A 27,684-nucleotide genomic window follows, 5' to 3' on the forward strand; every position below is an offset into this window, starting at 1 on the left:
GTGAAACTGTAGCCTACTAAGAAAATGCAGTCTTGTGAAAGTGATTAGCCCTAAAAAAAGCGATAAAATATGTTACGTGTCAAGTACAAGTTATTTCAGTGATGATATATTGCTGATTTGACACAAACACGGTGACACATACCTAATTTTTAAAACATTCGGTGTGGCTGCTGCATGTACAGTTTGTGTAGTTTGTCATGCCCATGCTAATGCCTCATTTTTTAAACATCATGCTGTGTGTACCATCTTTGAAATGTCAGCTATACAGAGCCCTACCATTCCTCGCATAGAAGAAGTTGTGGCACAAAATACTGTCAACAGCGCAGTGCCACAGACAATTAGAAGTGATGACAATGAAAGTAAACGTGCCATACATGCCACAGATATGGTCACGGCAGCAGAATTTACATCAACTTTCTCTCATTACGTTATGAGCTTAGGCAAGTCGAAATGTAATGGCATATTTATTCAGTATTCTTGTCGTGGCACTTGTGTGATCCTTGTATATAGCGATGCGATGGTACAGGAATAGAGAGCTCAGGTGCTTTCACGAAGTTGAAAGGCAGTCTTTCCATATTTGCCTGAAAAAAAGAAAAATGAAGGAGCATAAACAACTTGCAGTTGCTTCGATACGATTATGGAAGGCTGCAACAGAGGCAAGAAACGTGACAGCTCAGGATGGTAACTTGTAACAATGGTTTGTGCTGAACGGTTCGTCATTCATCAAGTGTCAACATGGCGATTAGAAAATGCACAAATGAGGTGTATGAAAGTACGTAAAGTAAACTTTAGCTTACAACAGCATTTCAATTTACACACTGAATGAATTTAATCAGACAGTGTAGGTAAACATAGCATTAAATAGATATACATTTGCACCTTCACATAAGAGATTCTCAGTGTAACAGATTCAGCAATGGAACAAAATATTTAACTTTCTAGGAGTTGTCCCTCGAACATGTGTTTCAAATTTCAATATACTGAAGTGTGTTTATACTCGGTATCAACGTAAGGAAATGTCACTTTCACCGCAAAGGTATACCGAGACAACATACCAAGCTTGTCCAGATGAAGATGGTTGAATGGTTGAACTATATGCAGCTGCTTACGCATGCACCTCTAAAATTGTGCGCTGCACGACCACTGAGATGAAGCACTGTCATTAACGATGAAATGTGTGAGTGAAATTTTTGTGCCTCACACGATGTAATGTTTGGCTGCGAGTGAGTAATGGGAGACGATGGTGAGTGGAGGAGGACGGTGGTTTGATAGCACCGTTTTCCTGTGCAATCACGGGGAAAGGGGTGGGGTGCGGTTACACTATCAAGAACGCAGAAGGGGGGGGGGGGGGGGCGTGAGTTGGCAAAGGTCGTTTAGAAATTGGCTAGATACAGCAATGGCAGTCATAGCAAGGATTTGTTGAAGCTGATGTGACAGTAAGGACCAATGATAACTGCACCAGTCACCCTTCAGTTGCTCCGACTACAAGTGAATTTGTGTTCCTGGAAGCGGCTGGTTTTCATGGGCGGTGATTGCGCCTGTTCGGTGTGTGAGCCTACAAATACCTTTTTTTATAAAATAAACACTGAGTTGAAAGTTAGCACTCGTCATCTTGTCTTACTCTGCTCCGTGTTGTTTAGCACGAAGACCCCACTGCTTATATATTTTAAGCATGTTCGCAGCCGTAGGTGCATGTGGCTGAGCACATGTACCGCCTGTGCACCGTTTAAAAGTAATCTGCAGTGAGTGCAAAGAGTGGGTGCGCTGAGATGGTGTGGCATCATGTGCACTGTTTTCAGGTGCCTCAAGGTTTGGAGACTGAGTAAACTCGAGTTTCTGAGACACTTCGATGCGAGAGGCAGACAGCTCCCCACCGCCGGCACTTACAATGCCAGTGCAGTCCCAATTCAGGCGACACTGTCAGCAGCAGGGCCAAACCAAGCATGGCTGCCACTAGTTCGCAACGCCAATGTGAAGAACTTGGCAACACTGCACGAAAGCGTCTGCTGTCACCAACTTTCATATTCAATAACATTTTTATCTTTTTCTCATACAAATTTGCTTATTCCAATTGCATGATATTTCCGAAAATGTGGCCTCTACTGTGTAAAACTCATGCACTACTGCACTTATATACATATTAAGTGAAACTGCAATATAAGACTTAAAGTTTCGATATAATGCACATTGGAGATTTCACCAAAATGTCAAAATTCACCTGCAGTTTGAGTGTTCTATAGAACAGCTAGCACCATTAAACCAGTTCTAGAGTGAGTATTTTTGTAAGAGCAAGTTCATGCCTAAACGTCCAACTATTTACTGCTAGCTGTTGCCTGATTCCCACAGTCATAGCTGCAAAATATGGGGTGTCTGAATGAGAAATCGAGAAATTGTAGATAAATGTTGGGAGGATCACCTCGAATTGTATTATTGACGTCGCGTTCCTTGTATAGTGCAATAGTGTTTGTGTTAAATGAGTTAGCACATGATGTACTACAATGCTGCACTACGGGAAACTGAACAGTCTGCTCAATAAACAGCTTCTTTCAACTCCACGTAATGCTGCATGTATGACGCTCCTGCGATGTATTTCCTGGAATTTGCATTCAAGCTGTGAGACACAAGTGTAGTCCACAAGAGGTCCTGTGCACTGTATTGTGAGAAGTACGGTTCGAAATTGAACTGGAACACATGGTGCACAATAAAATGATAGTGCATTCCACATCCCAGTTTCATCACTTCTAAAAAGTGTGCCTCATGAGAACAGTACTTTCAGGTTGTGCACAGACTACCGACATACAAACCAACAGACATATGTGTTTCCATTTGCTGTGCCACGAATGTATGACAAGTAATGAAAGTGGAGAATGTGAGTGCTTCTTTCACCTAAGTATGCGCAAAGTGTAATGCCAAAGTATTATCCAAGTAGAAAAAAGAAATGTGTTTAGCTTTGATAAGACTTTTCATGCGTACGAACATAATGGTTTCTCATTTGGCTGGAAGAGTTCGTGTGCCTGGTTAAAAAAAAAATTGGAACAATGTTCAAACTTTCGCTGGTCACTTTTACATCTACATGGACAATATTCAGTCATAAAAACCACACGACCAGCACGTAAGTCATGTATCGCACCCTTTTCAATGCAGTGAGGTACGCCAAATTGACGATAAGCACACAAAATCTCAGGGCGAAATGTTCGAATGACGACATGAAAAGTAGCGAAGGCCAAACCATCACAATTTGCATTCCTTGCGCGACTCTTTCTAAGTCCATCTGGACACTTTCCAGCCTTCATGCCACGCAATGCCAACATGAGGAAGTGCTTGACACCTGTAAGACAGGTGCACCTTTTGCTTGCAGTCTACATTCCTAACGAAAATATCAAGACCTTCATAAAATTACATCTTCAGGTGCTTGCTGCCTTGATAGTGGTGGGCTGCGAATAGCTCAGTGTGGATGCATACCCTTATGTAACTGCGATTGTCCTCTGCCTACAGGAGATGACTCGCGGCCATCGGGGTGCCAAGTCAAGGTCGCATGTTATTACTCATACATATATACGAAATCCCACGAAAAGTACCCGAGTACAGAAAAGTAACTACCGTACTTATTCGAATCTAGGCCGATAGTTTTTTTGTTTTCAAATAATCATACTGTCACGTGGTGGTGACGTTGAAAAACACAGTAGCAATGCTGTGAAATACAAACTAACTTTATTGGGCACACCTGTGCCCACAAAAACATGCTACACTTATAGCACAACGGTAGCGGTGCTATCTCATCAGCGGGTCAAGCGCATTGGCTTTTATACATCGGTCGTCGAACGTTCCAGAGTAATTGCTGGGACCCGCGTGCCTTCCACAAAATTCACATTATTTGCGTCGCGCACACATGCAATCAGATTACACACGGTTCGGCCACAGACAGCGGATGGAAGCATCGATAACATTTCCGACACTTCCGATATATGCAGGCGCCTCCTGCGCTGTGTGATAACATTGGTTAGGCAGTGAAACGTGTCGCATGATAAAAGGGTAACAAGTACACGTGTCAATATTCAAATCTCTAGGGTCGGCTTAGAATCGAGGATGTTAAAAAATGCGCCAGCTTTTCATTGAAACTGCTACATATGGTGCATAGCTAGGGCCATCTAAAAAATTCAGTATTGCAGCCCCTACTAGCCGTGCCAGTAGCCAACCGTACACAAGCACGGTCACCATTTTGACCTGTGTCGTGTCAGCCGTATTGGTGTGCGGTGTGGTGGTATCGCGATGGCACCAAGCAGGATATGCCATTATAGTGCCGCTATCAAGCGAAAAGTTGTGATAGCCGCAGAGGCATTGTCAAACCTTCAAGCTGGGTGGGACCTCGGCGTCGACAAGAAAAATGTCCGTCGTTGTAGGGGACAACGACAGCAGCTTTTTGCGTGCACCACAACGAGGATGGCATTTAGCGGACTAAAGAAAGGCCGTCAGCACAAAGTGGAGACAGTTTTGGCCGACTTTGTTTGGATGCAGAGAACAGCTGCCCTTCCAGTGACAACAGAAGTGCTCCAAGCGAAAGCTAGGGAACTTTCGAGGGAGCGAGGCCTAATGCCAAAGCATTTCAAAGCCAGCCGGGGCTGGCTTCAGAAATTCATGCAGCGCTTCGGCTTCAGCCTCCAACATCGCACTTCAATCACCTAGAAGCTCCCAAACTATTTAGAAGAAAAGGCGATAGCTTTTCAGCACTACATGCTGCGAAAGAGAGAAGCGGCAGGCTACAACCTTGGGCAAATTGGCAACAGTGACCACACTGCTGTGTATTTTGATATGCCAGTGGCGTACACCATGAATGAAAAGGATGCCAAGGAGGTGAAGGTTCAGCCTACGAGAAGCAGCGTGCAACTGTGATGCTCTGCTGCACAGCTGATGGACATAAAGTCCCTCTTTATATGATATTTAAAAGCAAGACACTGCCTGCCCGAGAAACTGTCCCAAGAAATGTCATTGTGCAGGCAAATAAGAACGGGTGGATGACGGGTGCGATGGTGGAATAGTGGGATAAGACTGTGGCGACAGCGTTCAGGTGCCCTTTGACAAAGAACTCACTTCTTGTCGTCAAATCTTACCGTGGGCACTTGACAGACGTGAAGGCAGCGCTCGCCCAGGCGAAGACGGACCTTCCTGTCATACCGGGCGGCATGATGGGCCAGCTGCAGCCACTTAATGTCTGCATCAACGAACCTTTCAAGGATCGTCTGCGGAAATATTACACGGGCTCGTTGACTGATGCAGCCCACATGCTAACGGCAACAGGCCGCACCAAACGTGCATCGCTATCGCAGCTAACGGCCTGGGTAGCTGCAGCATGGGGCGACATCACAGGTACTTTGATCATGCGCACCTTTAAATTTAAAGTGCAGCATATCTAATGCGCTTGACGGTACCGAAGATGGTGCACTGTTTGAAGGCGACAGGGACACGGAACATAGCAACGAGTCTAGCAGTGACGACGTTGAACGAGCTCTGCACATTCAGGCTAAATAAATGCTGTTTGCATTTTCTGAACGCTGTCCTCGGTTTTTTTTTTGTTCAGTACATTCAAGGTAATATATATATTTTTTTTGTTGGCCTCGGACATTAGGCGGTCATCTTAGAATTGGGGTCGGCCTAGATTCGAGTAAATACGCTACTTGCAATGGCGACGGCTGTCGGGCATTTCCAAACATGCGCTGATAATCAATAGGTTAAACTGGCATGAGACACCGAAGCACTTGGCTACCTTTTCAATTTCACGCAACCCCACGGATATAATTGTTGTTGAAAGTCGCAAGCGAGAACCATACATTGTTGCACACGTGGTTGGGGGACCAACAAAACACGAGAGAGAGGGGGAGCCGGCAAACGGGCGAGGTGCGCCCCACTGCACCACGTACCGGCCGGCACATCTACTGACAAGCTGATCTGTTCCACCAGTTTTTAGGCGAACCGCCAACTCAGTGCGAGGCGCAGGCGCCCCCGACAAGGACGAAGGCCTCGGTGTGGCCAAAAGAGAACGTGGACTTTCTATAACTTCTCTCTTTCCATTCTCCTTTCTTCAATCTATCTTTCATAAATAAACCAGTCTCGAAACGGATCCCAATGAGTGAAGTTCCTTCTTTCGAGGCTCCTGCGTGCACGGCCAACGCCGTCCACCTTAGTTAACACGCAGCAAAAGTAGGTGGAGTCGTCCATGAGCGACAGCAATTAGAGTTAGCCCAAAGGCGCGAGCATTCATTTACATTTTTCGTGCCGAAACCCGGGAATACTTCGCCTGCTGACATCGAAAGGGCCATGGAACGACTACAAAAAGAAGCAGGCCGCCCTGCGACAAGCAATCGAGAAAATCATCGCAGCGGCCAGCGACCTACTGCTATCGCCAACCATCCAGGTCGGTGAGCTTGAGGAACGCCTCGACCTTCTCCTTGAACAAGCAGATAAGTTGAAATCTGTTAGCAAGAGCATCGAAAAGAAGATCGATCTTCAAGAATTAGATGCTGAATTAGAAGCTTGTGCAAAATACACCCAGAAAATCTGCTTCCTCAAAACAAAGATCAAGAGAGCTCTCAGGAGTCAGACAGCCAACGAGAGCCGGTCGGCAACTCCGTCAGTGACAGGCAACGTGTCAGAGCAGGAAGCATAGCACATTGTTTCCGTACCACCTGTGGCATTCCAGCCACTATCAGCAACCTCCGGAGTGATGCGGGTAGGTGTGACCACTGCACCCGACGAAATTTCTCGTCAACTAGAATCATTCTGGGAGATGGAGCACCTTGGGATCGTCGCCAATGCTGACTGCCAAACACGACCAGTGGCGTAGCTAGGTCGCGTGGCACCCGGGGCCCTTAGGTCTTCTGTCACCCCCCCCCCCGCCCCGCTGGGTGTAGCCGGTGGAAAGAGGGGTGTCTCAGACGTATATGACACCCCCCCCCCTCACTCACTGGCCCCTCGCACCCGGGGCCCAAGGCCCCCCGGCCCCCCCTGTTGCTACGCCACTGAACACGACAGCGTTCTGTGGGTCTTTGAAGAAACCATCATCCACAAGAACGATAGATACCACGTAGCTCTCCCATGGAAAGAGAACGCGTCAGACTTGACGGACAATCAGAGCACATCATCGCAGACTTCGCTCATTAACGGCGAAGCCGCTGCGACATGAAGCCATTCTGGACTACGATCAGGCAATCAGGAACTACCTGCAAGCTGGACACACCGAGGAAGCGAATGAACTGGGTGAGTCCCCGCTGGGGCCAATTTACTATGCGCCATGCCACACCGAGGTGTGCTCTGGCCTGGTAGCAAAACAACTAAGTTGAGAGCCGTATTCGATGCCTCTTCCAAAGCGGCGGAAAAGCTGTCACTGAACGACGTCTTCTTCGCAGGACCTGATCTAAATTCAAACGCTAACCTAAGCCGAGACTGCCGTAAAATCTCGCCCACTGACTTTCGCATCTTCGGACGCGGGGGAGCTTATGCCCTTGATTCCAGCCCATTTCCTCGTCAGCCGCCAGCTAACGAAATTGGCTTCCTTCCGAGAAACCACCGAAGTCAAATCGGCAGCAGAGACACGCCAATGGAGACGACGCACCGGGCTTGTTCACTCATTCTGGCAACGGTGGAGACGCGAATGCCTACTGCAACTTCATTTAGCGCTTTCACAAAGCCAGGCAGTGGTAGAGGCTTCGGTGAGGGAGACATAGTTCTCCTCCGGGATGATCGGGCTACACGTCAGATGTGGAAAATGTGTCGTGTTTTGGAGACCTTTCCTGGAAGAGATGGCTGAGTATGCGCTTGCAAGATCCTTCTCCCGAACTAAAGCGAACTGCGACGACCCGAACAACCCTTGTACCCACTCGAGCCCAGGGAGGTGCCAGCCTGTGCTAACAATGGTGGCCGGGAATGAGCCGGCGCTCATTGCGGGGGAGGATGAAAGTCGCAAGCGAGCACCATACATTGTTGCACCCGTGGTTGGGGGACCGACGACGCAAGAGAGAGAAGGAGCCGGTGAATAGGCGAGGGGCGCCCCACAGCACCACGTACCGGCCGACACATCTGACACATCTACTGACAAGCTGATCCGTTCCACCGGCTATTCGGCGAACCGCCAACTCAGTGCGAGGCGCGGGCGCCCCCGACAAGGATGAAGGCCTCGGTGCGGCCAAAAGAGAACGTGGACTTTCTGTAACTTCTCTCTTTCCATTCTCCTTTCTTCGCTCTATCTTTTGTAAGTAAACCAGTGTCGAACCGGATCCCAACGAGTGAAGTTCCTTCGTTCGAGGCTCCTGCGTGCACGGCCAACGGCGTCCACCTTAGTTAACACGCAGCAAAAGTAGGCGGAGTCGTCCATGAGCGACAGCAATTAGAGTTAGCCCAAAGGCGCGAGCATTCATTTACAATTGTGAGGTGGATTAGCGTACTGTAGAAATTAACATTTGAATTGATCAATAGACAAATGGGCAAGCTGCCAGAAGTTGATGCATTGTTAAAGGGCCCCTGAAACGGTTCGGACAAATTTTGTAGGCGCGTAAGGTACAGCTTAAGTAGAACATTCGCACCACAATTTAAGTGAAGCGTTACGTATTAATTGAGCTGCAAGCGATTAGAAGTTACCCTCCTCCCTAGCTATGCTTTTCCTCCTCAACTCGCTCGCCAAGCGAGCGGCGCTAAGCTCCGCTTTCACTGGTGCAGCGTCACGATGCGACGTCACATCGCTCAATTCCGGTTGTTTAGGAGCACGCCCCCTCCCGCGCAAGGCCGCTCCGCTAGCCGCTTGGCCGTCGACCGAGAGCTATCGAAGCAGCGTGCGTTGCGAGCATTCTGTCGTAGCGCCGAACGTGTCCGGTACTCCGCTAAAAACAGGCAAGCTGGTCATTTCGGCAAATGACTGGAGGCATAAACTCAAGCTGATGAAGGAACTTTAGCGTAGACGTACGTGAGCAGCCTGATCGGTCTGCACGGTCCAGACACTTGCTGGCGCAGCGCTTAACCAGTCAAACAAAGCGCTAATATTGCTCTAACCAAGTGTAAAACATTTTAAACATTTATAAATCAACGTGTTGATGATTACACTTCTGCGAAAAATACACACCAGCAGCAAAGAATACACTTCGTTGCTGCTACTGTGTATGGTTGAGCTCTGTGCCACCAGGTGGCTGCACCGTGCAGACCGTTCACATTTGCCCTTCTGCTCATCTCGTGGCTCATCCCGGCACAGTCAAGCGGCCAGACCCTGTCCCCTTGCGCTTGCGTTTGCCCTAATACTGGACTCGCGGTTTGCAGGTCGCTGGGTTTGCAGTCCACAAGGCAACAAAGTAGAATCATAGTGCTCGCGAAAAGACTGGGCGCGTTAAGTTAGCGCGCTCCGAACTCCAAAGGAGCACGCTCGAGTGCGCTCGAGTGCGACGCCTTCGGAGCTTAACTTAACGGCCATTTTCGCCGACTGTTTTCGGGTGCACGAACGTACCGTCTGGCGAATGTTATGTTGCTTCCGCATCCGCTATTGCACTTCGCGTGCTTCTCGAAAATGGCCCCGCCGACCGTACTTCTGCAGCCCTTGTTTAGACGATGAAGAGGTAGAAGAACTTGACGCGCGGCGACGGAGGCAGCAGCAGCAGCAGCTTACGATGCGATGCAAGCTCAAAGCGCGCCAACACGTTGCCGATCTCGCCTGACAGCAGTTTCAGACGCCCGGCAGCGCGGCGGCGAGAGGAACGAGTGGGCAAGGACATAGCCTCCTATATTGCCTACATAGCCTCCTATATAGGAGGCTATGGCAAGGAGAACGGACTTGCATTGGTGGAAAGAGTAGGAAACACGTCATTTTTCCGGAAGCCGTAGCAGGTGCGCGCACTCGCGCACCGTTTCCAGGATGGTGCGCGTAGAGCGCGCTCCGCAATCACGCACCGGAAGTCGCTTTTTAGCCGTTAAGCTTAAAAGAGCGCGCTCTGCTGGCTAGAGCGCGCTCGAGCGCCTTAACTTAACGCGCCCACTGAGACCGACTCTGACCGCGGAGCTCTCGTCAAAATGGAGTACGTTGTAACACAAGCAGACGACACTTGCTGTGTGCCGGAAGTGCTGAACTGTACTAAAAAACTATTCTTGTGTATTCTCTTTAATTTATTTTCTTTTTACAAAAACAAAGTAACTAACATTCCAACTATTACGAGCATCATTTGTTCACCATAAAGTTGGAAAAATTATCGACCACGCGCCCTGGTCAGCCAATCAGATAGCTCGCCCATGTGACGTAATATGGGTTATTTGCATCATATGGGTAGGGGCGGCTTAAAATTCCGCCGAGCAGTGCGCTGCGATCGGCAGCGATGTGTATTTTTAAAACCTTATAATAAATTACACGCTTTACGCAGAGCACTTAGATGCATCAATTAATGATCAGAAGAACCTACTCTAACGACTCAGTAGGTTTGTAGAAAATCGCCAAAATCGTTTCAGGGTCCCTTTAGGGCTGGCTGTTTCACCAGCAACAAATACGAACAAAGTGGTCGCCAACGGCATCTTGGAGGGCACAGAGAAAATTTGAAATCAAATTCACCTCTAAATAGTCGTTACAACATAACAAGGGGAATGCAATTTCGAGGATGAGAGGTCAAAAGCCCTCTTGAGGCTTTACCGGCCCTGCATGTTATAAACTTGGCACAGGAGTGGTTGCAAAGCAAAAGAAAATGTTCAAAAGAAGCTCATAAACAAGGCAATGTAATAATGTTTCTAAATCAGTGTTGAGAGATAAGCTATATCAAAGATTTATTTAAAATATATTAAGGGAAGACCATGTTACATTTTGAATAGTAACACCCAAGCATAAGAGCGTAGAAAAGCCTTGAATTCTGGAGGGTTCATTCTTCCAATATCAATGTCTATTTCTTTAAAAGAATTTAATAACCTCGGTAAATAACTTTCAAGCATCTGTTTGCTACATTTGTCGTATGTCTCACAACATTCCATATTTCAGTGCGGCGGGTGGTGTAGGCAGGTACATTGCGATGCTGGTTGGCAATTTCCGCAAGCGTAACATTAAGTTTCTTTATACTTAAGTAACTCCCGTAGGAGTCTATACGTGTAGAAGTCATTAATTTTTCTTATGTGGTACCTATCGAAAAGAGGTGCGGTGTGTTCAATGTAAGATACATCGGTAATAATACGTAGCACCCTTTTCTGCATGACGAGCATATTGTTCAGATTTGTCTGTGTGGTAGTACCTCATAGTAAATGACCGTAATTGATATGCGAGGCAAACAAAGCATTTATAAAGCAGTATTTTAACAGAAGTGGGGAAAGTGTGTCTACTGTGACATGGCATACCAAGTGTGCTGCTGATTTTCTTGGGGGCTTAGCCTATGTGGCCATCCTATTGAAAGCTGTTGGAAAAGGTTACACCAAGAATTATAATTGTGTTCACAACCTCAATATTCATAGACTCAAACATTACATTGTTATGCTGTGGGATTTGTTTACCTGGAGTTCAAAAAATTACTGCTTTGGTCTTATTGCGATTAACGTGCACACAATTCTTGTTTGGCCAAAAAGAAAGCCTATGAAAAGTTCATTTGCCATTCTCAGTAAATCTGTGTAGCTTTGAGACGATAAGAAAATACTAGTGTCATCACAATACATAACAAATTTTGCTTGTTGGTAAATAGGTATTAGATCATTGACATAAATGTTGAAAAGTAGCGGCCCGAGAATACTTCCTTGTGGTAACCTGAAATTATTTGTTTGGGTTGAGATTGGAATTCATTTATTGAGACAAATTGATGTCTGTTATTGAGATAGGAGAATAATAATGTGAGTGGCGTGCCCCTTACCCCATACCATTATAGCTTACTGAGGAAAATATTGTGATTGATGTAGTGAAAAACCTGCGTGTAATCAACAAATATACGGATTGCTAATAACCTGTTGTCAAAGTTTTTTAAGGTGTACTCTTTCTGAACTAATAGTGCCAGTTCTGTGGATTTGTGCTTCAGAAATCCCTACTGAGCTTCAGTTACAAGGTGGTATCTGGTACAAAATGATGACAACCGATTTTGCATAATTTTCTCCAAGCCCTTTGAGAAAATTGGGAGGATCGATGTTGGGTGATAATTTTGTACATTTTGTTTGTCACCTTTATTAAAAGTGGTGGTTACTCTGGCAGTAGTCATTCTGTTAAGAAAAGTACAAGAAGTACACAAGTTGTAAATATACACTACAATTGGGGCGATATCATAAATGTCATATACAATAGGCTGTATGCGCAGGTCGTCTATGTCACAGCTACGTGAACTTTTGAGGTTCAAATAAACGTAACACACCTCAGCAGAGTCGGTGTGAGAAAAACGGAATTTTTGTTTCTAGGTGTTGTGATATCATTAGTGGGGCAATAATTTGGGTCAACATTCTTGGCTGCAAAGTATTGGTTAAATACATCACCAAGTTCCTCGTCTTAGACTAGGTGTCCGTTTAATTAAATTTATTGTGGTGACTCTCTCGTCTGCTTCTGCCTCGTAAGAGTGTTTATCTTGTACCATAGTTTATCAGTTTGTACTGTGCAAGATTCAAACTCCCTAATATAATGTGCATCGCTTTGCCGTTCATAACTGTTTTGTTAATTTACTTCTGAAGGTCTTAAACAATGTAACATAAAGGTTCCTGAGTTTCTTAAAAGTTCGCCTACAACCAATCTTGTTTTCTAATTTTCGTTAAAAGCTCTTCGTTTACCCAAGGCTTTCGAATCTTTGTACTGATTTTTCGCTGTATGCTGCCACGACCGCGACGTTACTAATGAGGATATCGTAAGCCTTTTCTGGCGAGTTTTCTAGAAAAAGCTTTACCCCAGGAGGTCCCGTGTATCTCGATCTGAAATACTTCCACAGAGTTTCCCTGATGCTTTGCAAGGTTACACACATTTTCTTTGTTTTCTTCGTACTTTTGGGAGCGTTAAGAGACATACATATTGGCATATGGTCACCTACACAGCAGCTTAGAACGGCATTTGAGACGTTGGTTGGGTCACAGTTTGTGATAAAAAGGTCAAGCAGTGCAGCTGATGTGGAGGTTGATGTTTCACACTTTATAACACTCGTGTTACCATATGTGCAAGTAGTCTTTCAAAGTCTACTGTTTAGCGAGTAGCACCTTTCATGTCAGTCTTAAAGTCACCGCCAATCATAACTCTCTACCTATTCTAACTTGTAAAAATAAAAAAATTCTCAAGTGAAAAACGTGCAATAGTCTTCCTCAGGGGCACGATAACATGTGGCAAGATGCAAGCACTTGCTTTCAACAAAAAGCATTTCGTAGTCATTGGTAATACAACAGAAATCAGTTAACAAATCAGTTTTCCCACAGTCATCTATAAATAACGAGAGACCTCTGCCACGTCTTGATGTCCTGTTCAAGTAAAATGTGTTTTTGTTAGGCAATTTAAATACCGCAGTATCTTCATTGTACAATGTTTCACTAAACATAACATCACAGTGTCTGTATGTATCCACATTCTCCACTTTGTGTCTAAGATGTTTCTCTCTTTCTTGGTGGTCCTGGCGCTGCTGTATGACATCAAAGCGATCTTCTGAGAGTAGCTAGCTTCCAATTCCGGAGTGTCATTATTCAGCAACTGACCATTCGTACGTACACAGCTCAGATGTTTTCTACCGAGGCCTCGAGGAGTGAAGCATTTTTCCTTTGGTATATGTTGAAAACTGTGCATGAGGAAATGCAGTTTCAGAAAGCAACCAAACGAACAGCACGCCTACAAATGTAGAGCCTTCAAGTCATCTTCATGTTTACTCACCGCAGCAATTTCACCTGGTTCCCTACGCACGAGAGTCGTACCACCTGTGTGCCATACGAACTGATAGCCTGATACCTTCGCACATTCTTTGGTGGATGTAAGCACTTTCCTAGACCGAGATGTCACATTTTCACAGATGTACCGCTTATCGTTGGGGCCATTTTGAGCCATTCTTTTAGCCATGAAAGCACTATTAAGTTCACAGCGAGCACAGCACATGATAATCCCTGATGTCTATCCAGGCTTTGATGGCAATCTGTGGAGTGCTACTACGTCTTCTCTAGTTATCACTTTTGGCTCTAGCTCTCTCGCAAAGTCATTCACCTTTTCAAGAACATCTTCCCCCTTCGTTTCAGCAATGCCGTGGTCTGCGACGTTGAGGCTTGGACTAGGCCATTCAAGAGCCTCGATGTCAGCCTGAAGGAGGTCTAGCTCTTTTGTGGTGCTGCATTTCTCCATATTCTCTACTTTGCCCCTAAGATCTTTAGGTTCTCTATCTTGGCGGTCCTGGCACTGCTGTATGATATCAAAGCGATCTGAGAGTAGCTAGATGGCTTCTTCACTGCCGTTAACCTTAGTCAGTAATTCGAGCAGCATGTTAAGCTTGCGGTCCACATCTACAAGCCTAGTGACCACTTCACTGTTGTATGCTCTTGCAACTGTGTTCATGCCGTCTTCTGTCCTACACCTTTCACGCTTCCAGTGCTTGTTTGCGAACTTTTTTACCTTAAAGTGTTGCTCAGTGACATGCGACCATGCTCCTACGTGAAATGAAAATTCACACTGTACAGGTCACTGCAAGATCACCATCACTCAGCACCAGGGGCGTAGCCGGGGGGGGGGGGCTTATGGGGCTTCAGCCCCCCCCCCCCCCGAAATTTTTTCCTGCCGTCATGCGCCGCCGACCAAAACAACTCCCGGCGCAGGAAATCATGCTCGATTTTGTCTACAATGTCCTTAATTCACGCTCGAAAGGCATTGTAGCATGAACATTGCGAAATCGGGCTGGAATTTGCGGAAACGCCCATGCATCGGGAGTCACATATCGTAACGCAAGAAGCCCCACCGAGCACAATATTTCAAGGGCGTTTTGATGGCAAGGGGGCTCGTCTCGGCATCTCGCGGAGGCCGCGGAATCTACGGAGCGCTTGGATTTCAATCCTGAAACTTTGTGGGTATAAAGTTCTCATAATATTTTGATGCGAAAGGTGCATTGACATTTCCAAAGTCGTGCTTTAGATTTTCAATTCCGGAACTTTGTGGGTTTAATGCTGTTAAATATTTGACGCCAAAGGTGCATCGACTTTTCTAAAGTCGTACATCGGGCCATACAAAGAGACAAGCGAAATCAACACACAATCAGACAAGTTGACAAAGCACGCACGAGGTCCGATGACACAAAGCGTTGGGGTGGTTCATTTGTGCCGTCGGGTCACAGAAAAGAATATGACCATTTTTTTTGCACCTGCGTCAAAGCATCCATGTCGGACAGTAAAGCCACCATTGTAACGAAGTTCTTATTTATTTTTCTACGTAGACTTTTATTCGCGAGGATACATTGAGCCTCTTTCTCTCTCTTTTTTTTTTTTTTTTGTTCTCGCAACACGGCGGGCTGCCAATCCAGCCAGAGCGCATGCGTTTTTCTCGTGCTGCATCGACAACCACGCGGCGCACTTGGATGCGCGTTCGTTTTTCTCTGGCCGACTGCATTTTCGCCTGGCAGAGTTTTGGACGCTTTCTGGCTAGCAGACGAGAATAAGAAACAATGCATAGTCGCTCGCCGCCAGTACGGCGGGGACTCGACAGATTGCAATGCGTTCGCTTGAACAAAACCTCTCCGGAAAATTTTGTCTCGCCGGTGTAGCATACCGAGCAGTATGCGTATGGTTTTCTGTGGACCCAGCGTCACACATTTTCTTCGATATTCCTTCGGTAGCCACACTAGGTGCCCAAAGTAGGCATTCGATTGTAGCCAACATGCTTTCCTTTGCGTTATTCTATTTCGTCGCCCCCCGCCCCACAAAAGAAAAAAAGAAGACATTGTTGCGGCACAGCGAATTGTCGCATGGTGAAAGTTCGATTTTGTAACTTGTTTTGCGGAAAGTAATGGGCCACGGGACGCTTCTGTTGCCGGATACTATTTTATTATTGCGATAGCAGCTATATGAAGACTCCAGGCGCATTCCTGCCGTTGCCCTCATGTTCTGTATAAATAAAGGCCAAGGGCGATAACATCGTGACCGCGCGTAGCATGCTCTATGTGCGAGTGAAAGCGTGGGGGGGGGGGGGGGGAGAGGGATGGGGTGAGCCGACGATGGTGGCTCAGTCGTGTGTGCGCAAGGGAGAAAAGCGGGGAGGAAGCGCGCCGCCTTCAGTCGCACACAACACATTTTGGGAGTGGAGGGAGGGGGGGGGGGGCTGTGAATCTGTGGTTGCGCAACCTGTTTATTTGCCTTGTTTGACTCATTATATATAGTGACTTTTTCTTAGGTACGTAGATTTATTGGAGACTTATACGTATATTTAAACATCTTGTTGCGAGGTTATGTCTATATGCGCAGTGAACTGTGCTTCCAGTGACAATTTTTTGCCCTACATCAAGCTGTATCTTCACATTTGTATATTCCATTGCATCTTCGCATTTCTAACGTACGAAAGCGAGTCAAATGAAAGTGAGACAACCCGCCCAGGGCAATAATGGTTCGGTTCATTATTTCCGAGGCAAGCGCGTAGCACATACGCATCTCATTTACAAGTGACATGCAGAGGTGAGGTTAAATGTTCTTTAATACTCTCATACACTGGGTTGAACATGGTTGCGTGACATAATGGACACTCCATAAGTTGAACAGCTTGGTGTCGTGAGGTTTTTGACAAATGAAGATGTTTCCCAAAAAGAAATTATCCGCCATATGGCTGCCGTATGCGTTGAACATTGCGTTTCATTGGCCACTGTGAAGCGTTGTAGCAAACTGTTCAAAGAAGGACATGAAAGTTACAAAGATGATCCATGGCCGGGCATAAGCCACCGTGCAATCACCCCCAACACAACTGAAAAGGCCGTGGTTGCTCAGTGGCTATGGTGTTCGGCTACTGAGCACGAGGTCGCGGGATCGAAGCCCGGTCACGGCGGCTGCATTTCGATGGAGGCGAAATGCGAAAACACCCGTGTACTTAGATTTAAGTGCACCTCAAAGAACCCCAGATGAGGGTGACGACTTTTTGTCTGCAATTGTGACCGGGGATGACTCATGGGGACGCTACTAGTAGCCTGAAACACTACGGCAAAGCTTACAGCGGAAACATTTGAATTCACCACTCCTAAGGAAAACAAAGGCCGTCATTTCTGCCGCAAAATCTTGACTTCTTTTTAGATCGTTAGGGGCCATTATTGATCAAATTTTCTAAACCTGGAGAGACTCTAAATCCTTTCAGATATTGAGAAAGGTCGGATCGGCTGCGTGTCACAATCAAGAACAAACGACGCGGAAAATTAGGCATTGGGAACATCTTGCTTCACGACATTGCCCGTTCCCACGTCGGTGATGTGATTAATACAAAACTGGCAAAGTTCAAGTGGTAAACGCTGCAACATCCCTCATGCAGCCCAGACCTGTTGGTTTGCGTCTTCCACATTTGGTAAAATTTGAAAAAAACTGCTTAAAGGAACAAGATTCGTGTCAGAAGATGACGTATAATCATTTACAGATTTTTGAGGCAGCAACCCAAGGAGTTTTATGAGACAGGAATTACGCGACTCGTTAGTAGGACAAGTGTCTAAATACTCATGGTGACTAAGTTTTAATAAAGTACCCCGTTTGTCATATATTCGCATTGGCTCACTTTCATTTGACTCGCCCTCGTATATTTTGCAAAACTCCTGCTTTTTATATGTGCTCTCTGTTGCGACTATAATTTCGAAGATATTACTCGCAATACACAACCGGTGACAGCTGCTCCTGCGCAATACATTCTACCAAAGGACAGCGTCATTGAGATTTTCCCTTGGTCGTTGCATATGTACGAAAATGTAAACAAGGTTGTTGAATGACACACACACACACACACACACACGCACACACACACAAACACACACACACATATATATATATATATATAAACGAGAAGAAAGAGGGTTATCCGAAGGACCCGATATTTATTAGTCATATAATGAGAGGCCAACAAACAATGACACCAAGTACAACATAGGGGAAATTGCATGTGCTTAATAAATGAAAATAAAGTAATGATAAACTAATGGAAATTAAAGTGGATGAAAAAACAACTTGCCGCAGGTGGGAACCAAACCCACAACCTTCGCATGTCGCGTGCGATGCTCTACCAATTGAGCTACCGCGGCGGCGTTTCCCCATCCACTTTCTTGGAACACTCCCAGGGTTCTACTAGTACACATAAATACCCAAGAAAGTGGATGGGGAAACGCCGCCGCGGTAGCTCAATTGGTAGAGCATCGCACGCGACATGCGAAGGTTGTGGGTTCGGTTCCCACCTGCGGCAAGTTGTTTTTTCATCCACTTTAATTTCCATTAGTTTATCATTACTTTATTTTCATTTATTAAGCACATGCAATTTCCCCTATGTTGTACTTGGTGTCAGTGTTTGTTGGCCTCTCATTATATGACTATATATATATATATATATATATATATATATATATATATATATATATATATATATATATTTATATCGCTCGACTAATTCTATAAGGAGGAGGCCGAGCTGCAAAGTGAGCCCCCCACGAACGAAATTTCTGGCTACGCCACTGCTCAGCACACATTGCCATAAGTTACACTGCTCCATGACAACAAGAACACAAAAGATGACAGGATTATTGCCTCGACCTAGAACACTTTCAACCGTGAACGTCATGTTTACATCATCAGTAACCCATCACACTGGCAGCAAACAGCAAACGGCGGAGTGTCTATGTACAGTGCGAATAATACCAAAGAATAGTAACCAACCTGCGACGGTAGATAAAACAAGGATTCGGCGGGCTGCATGCGATGCACTTCGCCGCTGCTGCGAAAGTGAAGGGCACTGCCCCAGCTGTGGCCGTGGCCTGCATGTGGTAACAACAGCGCTTGCGTAGAATCTTTGAGGTGATGTGGCCGACAGCAATGCGGCGCGGATTCAAAAGGTCAGACCGCCAGGTCCAGGAAAAGCACAGGGCAACGAAGTTTACGGCACCTACGAAGCTTGCCGTTCGCAGCCTCCAATTCCGTGACAGGGGCATAGCCTGTGACAGTAGAGAAAAGGATTCAGCGGGCTGCATGCAATGCGCCCCACTGCTGCTGCCAAAAAAGTGATATAGTCAAAAAAGTCAATTTGACCGCAGGGCGAGAAGCATTATGTGCCAGACACCGTGCGGCCTAGCATCTTGGCTCTTTACCATGACAGCACCCTATCAGTTGGCCATGACAGATTCTGAAAGCTGTTCATGAGAGATCAACCAGCATTCCACCTCGGAAGCATAAAAGATGTGAACACTGTCCACGTTTGGCACCCACGCAAGGTGGCTAGAGCGAAATGCAAAACCCGAAGATACAAAATGTTCATGGCCACGTAATCAAGCGTACCCTTTCAACTTGTACAATAAATTTTATTGGATTTGAAACAATAGCAAAAGTTGAGTACAGATTAAAAAAATACTACATTGCGCAAATTCAAAAATGCCATTCTGTCATTTGCAACGGCCAGTGCCATTGTCCTATGGCCACTAGGAAAGAGTGCACCATATGTGGAACATGCTGCATGGAATATTCTGAAAGTTTATACATAGTAACCAGAGCTTACCACTTTCATTAGGTGACCGTTCGACATGACATAACATTGTACGTATTGTATACACCTTCCTTGAGGTGGTCAGATGCATGAAATGCAGAGGCGGTGGCCTAACATGTTACAGCAACTCAGACAAGCTCGTTAGTCGATTTTGGGCACTGCTGCAAAACAAGGTCCCATTTCTTGATGGTTAGTGGCATTGGTGACAGTGTGCTCATAGGTAGCACGTGTTGCTAATAGCAATATGAGTGTTTTCCTTAATCAGCCATGTTGATTTCTTTACGTCAAGTCACTGCACTAGATGAGCTCCTAAAGCGAAGTTTTCTTAGCGTCTTGAACGTTATAACTGTCTCAATTAGCTGCTAGCACACGGTACAGGTGCGCTACGACACCAAGTGAAAGTGCACAATAAGTAAAGGTGTTGCTAAATTAAAGGTTCGTATTAACGCAGTATTTCGAGCACCAAGCTTGCTGCTTTAACCATTACGCCAAGAATGCATTCCCGAAAGAGGCAAAGGAAAACACCCTTGCAATGTTTCGTCATGCGAGCCAGCGCTTAATGACGTTCGGGATTGTAGTCATGTTAAATAGCTATGATAACAAAGAGTGAGTGCATGATTCTTTCGGCTCACGATGAATAGAGATGATACGGGATTCAATTTCCACTGAAATTCACTATCACATGTCAGTTTAGTGCGGTTCTAAAGGCTAAACACATGGTGTGTTGCAAATCACGTCGCAGTTCACTCAGTGATAAAAATTATGCATGCTCTGCTATGTCCACATTGGTGACGGAGGGATTTCTCATCACATAAATCTTCAGAAGGTGTTTTGATTCAATACACCATTTACCTTTGCAGGCTCGTGAAAGGTTCTCGTACACCTATTCCCACAGTGTGAGATGTCTGCATAATTTTTCTCCTGTAAATCCAATCAATGCACTACTCTTTCCTAGACCTCTTGTACCTTAGGTGTTCCTTGATAGTGCCCTGCCATGCCTTCAATGGCCAACATGACTATTACCTCAAGAAAATGACACTCCCTTGTCATATAGCTAGGTTGCACTGCTATTTTTGTTTCTTTTGAGCTAACGAAATAGAGAAATGACTATGATTTATGCTTTCGTTGCATAGAGCGTGAACATACGCTATGCAACGTTGTAGCAGTTACTTGGCATTACGACACATTTCATCTCTCGACACCTACTTCCTCTGATGACCAGGATAGCAAGGTATTTGGAAGGATTTGTAATTGTAAATAATGTTTTGTCCAATGCAGGGATCTGACATTTGAAAGTCATATTAACAGAACTGATACTGTTCCGCGTAACTGCTCTGTCATGTACATGCTCAATCTGATCTGTAGGTCGAACTGGGTAATAAAGGCAATGTTAAATACATTTTACAATGGGCATTTGGAGGATATGTCAAACCTGTGTAGCTGCCATAATAAATAATAGGTGTTAGATCACATAAGCAGATCACGTAGTGTGCCATACAAATAGCAGTAGTACATAACTGTAATGAAATACATACAAAATGAAAGGGGAGGTGCTGTAAAGCTTGAGCGTCAAGCTCAGATGGGGTAGTGATGATGTAGTGAGCTCGCACACGACAGGGGTGACTGGAGATTGCAGACACGGCCCTTTATTCTGCAGTTGGAACAAGCAATTCCTGCCAATGGAAAACCACAGACGTTGTAGAAAATTTGGAAGTATGTAGTAACAAGTTTGCATGTGAATGTCTATGCAGCCGGGTAACCTCAAGAAAAGTGAAATACTTCAAAATTATGGATATAGGTGCCCATAAAAGGCACTAAGGCTGCCATTTGAGGCATACATAAGAATCAATGACTGTCCTTTAGGCTGCTCCCCCGACCCCCAATACAGGCTCAATAAGTTCTAACGCTGTGCATTTGAGGATAAAGTATGATTTCCTTCGCGACTCAATCCACTGACTCCCCCTTTATTGTGAAATTCAGATTGTTTTCACAATAAAATGGCTTGAGGCAGGTTGCATAGATGAACATCCAGCAATTAGCCCACTCAAATGCCCATAAGTTAGTAAGGTATGATAACGACATCACTTACATGAAATGGCACATTTCTAAGGTCTCACTCTCTGGTAATGTCACAATGTTAGCAGAGTGATGAGAAGAAGGCTTGGTTGCGGAAGTAAACAATGTGGCCATCAAGCTTTAAGAATTGGAGGTTAAATATCTCAAGAAACGTGACACACGCTTTTTTGTTAGGCAGTCTGTAAGTAGCAAAGCAGCTGTATATAGTTCCTCTTTCTGTTATTTCAACGATGTCGATTTGTGTAGAGTGACAGAAAATTCTAAGGCATGTGTGTTAGCTTATGAACTTAATAACTTTTTAAGAAAGTGTTATGCAAAAATTTTTCGCCAGTGCACTAATTGCAGCTGCCACATTACAGCGCAAACTTTCATGAACAGCCTTACGAGCTCAACACATAGAAATTGTGCTCATTGTTGGAAGCTGTCAGCCAAAAAAAAAATATGTGGAGCAAGTTCTTGAAATGCCACAGCATCTTGGAAAGAAAGTGGAGATAGGTTAGCGCCAAGCATGTGATAGTGTCCATTAGGTGACCCTTCAGAAAGAATAAAAACTTGCCAGGTGTGACAGGTCACATGATTTGCCTTGAGGGACACAAGAAAACGTGGAAGCAAACAAACATGCTGAGGCGCTATCAGCTCCATAAGGTTATCTCAACATATAATCAATCACATCATAAACTTGCACTCACGCTGCGACGTTTTATTCACATATTCATCAGCTCACTCCCAGGTCTGTTCCTCCTTTGTGCAAATGACACTTGGGACAACTTACTGAAAGCTCATACTCGTCTGCTCTGATGCTCTGAGCAGCATGAACGCACTTGTGATAACAATATCCGTCCGAACTTACTGACACAAGTTTAAAAACACAGTTATTTCCATTCACCCATAATTAAGGTAGCAATAATTTCCACTAGCTTGCAACCACATACACTGTCACAAACACTGGAGTTTACAATGTGCTCATAGGCACACTGCCTTTCACTCACACTTATCTTCAATCATGCATCTTGCCATTACTTGCTCTTTGCACTTCTTCCATGCCACGGTGGTGCAGTTGGTTCTACAATGTTTAAAGGGGATAACTGAGGGGCGATAATGGACGAGGTGTGTCTTTCATTGAAAACATCAGTGTGCTTTAATGAAATGTATGTGTTACTCCGTCTGGATGACGTGGACATTGTTACCTGGTAGGCAATGAAGCAAGGATGTGCAGCAACAGTCTGTGATGGTACCCACATATATATATGTGTGTGTGTGTGTGTGTGTGTGTGTGTGTGTGTGTGTGTGTGTGTGTGTGTGTGTGTGTGTGTGTGTGTGTGAAAATCCCGAAGAGGATCTGCTGTAATAAGAACAAATGTCATGCATCTGTCGTAATGTCACATAGTTTTCATATGTACGGCTTGTTTGGTACAGGAGCACAGTTCTTCCATAAATCACTTGATGAAAAGTTTCCCCAGCAAACATTGAATGTTGTTGCTTTGTCACAATAACTACACAATTAATGCCGCTACATTAAAATGCATAATTGTGTCTATCATCACGAACACCCTAAAGGCTATGAATGTGAGCTAGTTGGTACAAATTCATGGGTGAAAAACAGTGCAAACACGGACAAGGGAAGAACACAAGACCACACGTGCTGTGTTCTTCCTTTGTCCGTGTTTACGTTGCGTTTTCTTCGCTCATGGACCACGACAGAATTCAAGTCCAAGCAACAAATTAGAAGCCAAATAATGCATACAACTGCCACAACAAGTGTCACCCAAACAGAAAACTGACTGTGAAATGCGAAGTTGAATTCAGCAGTTAACAAATAAGATTGTGCTGCTATTACCGGCCAATAAAAGTATGAGGCCGACAGGGAGTATGCGCACAGTCAGTGTCGCACTCACTGGGGATTTCATTGCAATCCACACAATCTTGTTAATCCATAGTTGCTTATATCCCTACTGACGTGTGAAACGTAGGTAGATGTGGATGAATGGGTGCATTTAAGCAAGTGCAATTTATTGTTGCAGTATGTACAGATTCCCAACTCCTTGACAAAATACACAGGTTACACAGAGTAAGCACATAGATTTGTAATGATTTCTGATACCAGAGATTAACATTTATGTAAAATCCTGCAACATTACTTCAACTACACTGTACTGATTCTACAAATTGCTGCACAAAATGGAATTAAAAATTAAATAGAAGTCACTCACTGCTTATATACCTGCCTTACTTAAGTCTCCCCGAGCTTGGCGCGCATACACGTAAGGTCCTGGAAGGTGGTCTCCAGAGAACGTGTGAAGGTACGTGGTGCTGCAAGCAAACGATGCAGCATTTGTGTCAAATGGCGCAACTTGTAGGCGAAAATGTACAGAGAAAAAGAGTATACTAAAGTTTAATTTGGCATTTTAAAATCGCATATTGGCATTGCTCATAGGTGGACATTTATTTAAACAAGTAAAGAGTCGCTGCGTTAGCACTGCAGCACCAACATTAACTAGAAAAAGACATGACATAGTGGCACCTTCTTCAAAGAAAATGAGTGCGAATAATGCACTTGTGTTACAGCATCTTTCTCTCTATCAATCAGGCCAAAAGCGTGCCTATTATTAACAGTACCAAGCCATACTCCGTCTTTGTGCATGTTACCACACATTAAAGAAGGCACTCGGGCTCTTCTATGTTCACAAACTGATAGGAGTACTCAACAATCCATATGAACATGCATACATGTTGAAGCGCAGTGAATAAACGTGAGTACAACACCTGTAGCACAACAATATGCATTTTTCTATCAGCGTCATATTGCTTCTCTAACAGAGAACAGTACATGATTGCAGTAGCTGTCATGCCCCTCATGTTCGTTCTATTCATTACTTGAAATCTTCTTCCATTACATGTGCATGTGCTGATCAACAAGCAGTGCGATGTTTGGTAAAGGTGCCGTTTAACGTAAAATGCCTGTCGAAGTGCGCTGATGCAGGAATCTTGATGCGTGGTGTTTGCTTGGTAATGGTTTACTGTTGCAGCTATGTGCTACATTACATATATCGGGAATATGTGATGTAGAAGACCAGTACTATGTGGCACTGTTCTGACTGAGTCAGCCATCATTACGAGTCTGCAATTCCTTTGTGACACAGTAAGATCGTCATGCCCTCAGTGCTCGATTGAACTTAGTCATAAGGGTAGTGACCAGCGTTACTCCCACACAACAGTTATCATCACTATCGCTTAGAGTTACCTCCAAGTACGCACATCATATCTGTACTGTCAAAAGAACCCCGTGACATTCAGTACTATCAATGGAGTGCAACGATGAAAACTAACAGTTTTGAGCATGCTCAGAGGATGAAGTGCAAATTAATTATTAACTTGTGCACAAGACCTCACATCATATTGAGCTCATCCTCTGCTATGCCAAGCTGTTGCAAACAACGAATTGAGTATTACCCTATGCGAAACGTACATTGTGGCGTACGACAGAGCCCTAGTGAAACAGCTATTTATTCTATCACTGCACAGTAGCGATGGGAACCTGTTTGTGAAGAGTGGCGATTGTGAGAGTAGACTCTTAGATGCTGCTTTGTTTTTTGTGCTGTCTCAGTCGCTCTCTCGGAATGTAACACATGTATGATTAGTATAGTACCCATGGTCTGAAGTGTTTAAACTTTTAAGAGTGTGCAATCTTGTATTTCATATATAGATTACCTGTCCTCCCTACTGTAATGCCCAATGGGCGAAGTAGGTATGTAAAGAAAAAAAAGTCCGTGCGTGTTGTGTACAATTTACTCCCAAGCAGAATCACCTAACGTTAAAAAAATCCAAGGGAGTGTACTGTAATTCATCGCAAGATGCTGGCGGAGCGTGAAGTAAAAAAAAAATATGGGTTTTTTACGTGCCAAACCCACGAAATGATTATGCGGCACGCCGTAGTGAGAGACTCCGGAATAATTTGAACCACCAGGGATTCTTCAACGTGCACTAAAATCTAAATACGCGGATATTATCGCATTTCGCCCCACTCGAAAGGAGGCCGTCGTGGCCGGAATTCGATCCGGCGACTTCGTGTTGAGCAGCCCAACACCACAGCCACTATGCAGCCATGTCGGGTCGGAGCATGACCTCGTGGGGTAATGTGGAACAAAATTGTCGCACCTACAAATTGGTAGACAGCAGTTTTATCGGCTGCGTAAACTTGTAAGCATGCGCTTACTAAGCAGATTAACAGACACGGTGTCAGGCGCGCTCCGGAATGTCCGCGGTGTCGGAAGTATGGTTTGAGGAAGAGCGGTAGTAGCAGCAAGCGACCCTCGTATTGCCCGTCGCTTCAACGCGAACAGCGAGAACGCAGCGCACAGGAACCCTCGCTGAGCGCAGCCTATCGTAGACCGGCATCCAGATAGGACCTGCGCGGCCGCGCATACGCAGTCGCCGGTGGATGCGGCTTGCGGCCACGATGTTATCGCACTTGCACTCTGCACAGAACATCACGCGGCGATGCCGACGGCGGAAATCCGCCAGAATTGTTCATATATGTGTGCTATCGCAACACGGAAAAAAAAAATGAGGGGGGGCGTTCGGTAACGGTTACGCCATAGCCGGTTACACCATGGAGGAAGTGTAGGTGTGCGGGGCGGAAGATGAACATGAAAACGAACCAGATGCAGCGATTCCTAGGGAATGAGGGGCGGAACAAGATAGTCATTTAAAGTGTTCGAAGTTATGCTGCCTTCTAGTGGCAAAAAATGTTATTAATGTTTAGATGAAGCATTATTTCAACAATGAAAGGTAATTACATCAGAACTGCCCGTACAAATGAGTGAAATTCGCTTATGCTAAAAATGGGTCCAGTCATTTGTGCGTTTAGTACATTATTTTATAGAGTTGTTGTTACAGTCTCCAATCCGATTGCACCTTTCCGAGGATGGATGGTCTCTCTTTTTTTTTTTTTTCATACGCGCAGCCGGAGGCAACGGGCGAGAGCACGCGCTTGTCGCCTGCAGAGCACCAATGGTGCACTGTGAAGCGGCAAACCTGATGTTACGTGGTCCCAAGCGACACAAACCCACGTAACACGACAAAGGACTAGCAATCGTTACAGCTACGCCTGGAAGTAAAGCGAGGTGGGACGGAAACGTAGCAAGCGGCTTCAAAAGCGCGTCGCCGCTGAGATAAAAGAGAACCTTTTGTTGCAAGCTAAATGCATGTGCACTTTTTTTTAAGTGCGCCTAGACTTGCTACTTCGACAATGCTGCTATCACATACGCATACCTTTCCCGGACGTTTTCGTTGCAATGCTTCCACACCTTGCGTTGTTGACTTGCTGCGGATTTCGCCAGAACGCAGGGCGCGCGAAATAGCGTGTGACGAAACAGTAGGTATTTCCATCTGCCTCCGCGAAATAATTATTCCACGAAGTTGCGACACGGAACAGCACGTAGTATCTGGTCAACACTCAATACGTGTCCGCCGTACGGGTGGTCTGGTGAGGCAATGATTCGCAGAGAGAATCACCTGTAGCACAACATCACTGGTCTCATGCCACACGCACCATAGCACGCACCACGACACACAACACGCCAGCGCGCAGTAAATGGCAGCCACGTGAATGCAACAATACTTTGGCTGCGGCTATTACCGCCATTGGCTTGTAGCGCGCCCCAAGGCACTTTCGAGTTTCGGTTTCGAATGACCGCGTATGATGTAATGCGTGCGAGCGAGAGGGTTAGGAGCGCATTCCATCGGCGATGGGGCGAGTGCTTGAGTGAGGTTGCGGCAGCAGCTCGCGCAGGCGCAAGTGCTCGAGGGGCGGGTCTTGAACGGCATCGTTTGCTACGGCGAAGCGCGCTGGCCGCATTGTCTGCAAATGTGCTACTGTCAGGGTGGTGCGCTGATGTCATCGTGACTGCGTGAAATGAGGCGGTATTCTTTACTAAGCGTTGCGCAACGCCTACTAATATGCCTCGACGGTAAGTTCATCGCTGAAAGGTGCA

General features: G+C 45.5%; 1 long non-coding RNA gene across 2 annotated transcripts; it reads right to left on the reverse strand.

The window, feature by feature from the left end:
* Window positions 1-445: 445 nt before the first annotated feature.
* On the reverse strand, window positions 446-27,400 carry LOC139048787 (uncharacterized). Of its 2 annotated transcripts, XR_011507934.1 has the most exons (6): window positions 26,963-27,400; window positions 23,902-24,001; window positions 22,681-22,754; window positions 21,151-21,288; window positions 18,796-19,070; window positions 446-581 (listed from the first exon to the last, which is right to left on the reverse strand). It is a non-coding gene; the product is annotated as an uncharacterized lncRNA (long non-coding RNA). The 2 variants fall into 2 exon arrangements; XR_011507933.1 differs by lacking the exon at window positions 22,681-22,754 and having other exon boundaries at window positions 26,963-27,394.
* Window positions 27,401-27,684: the final 284 nt, after the last annotated feature.

The sequence above is a fragment of the Dermacentor albipictus genome, chromosome 8 (assembly GCF_038994185.2).
Source record: "Dermacentor albipictus isolate Rhodes 1998 colony chromosome 8, USDA_Dalb.pri_finalv2, whole genome shotgun sequence".
Classification (NCBI taxonomy): domain Eukaryota; kingdom Metazoa; phylum Arthropoda; class Arachnida; order Ixodida; family Ixodidae; genus Dermacentor; species Dermacentor albipictus.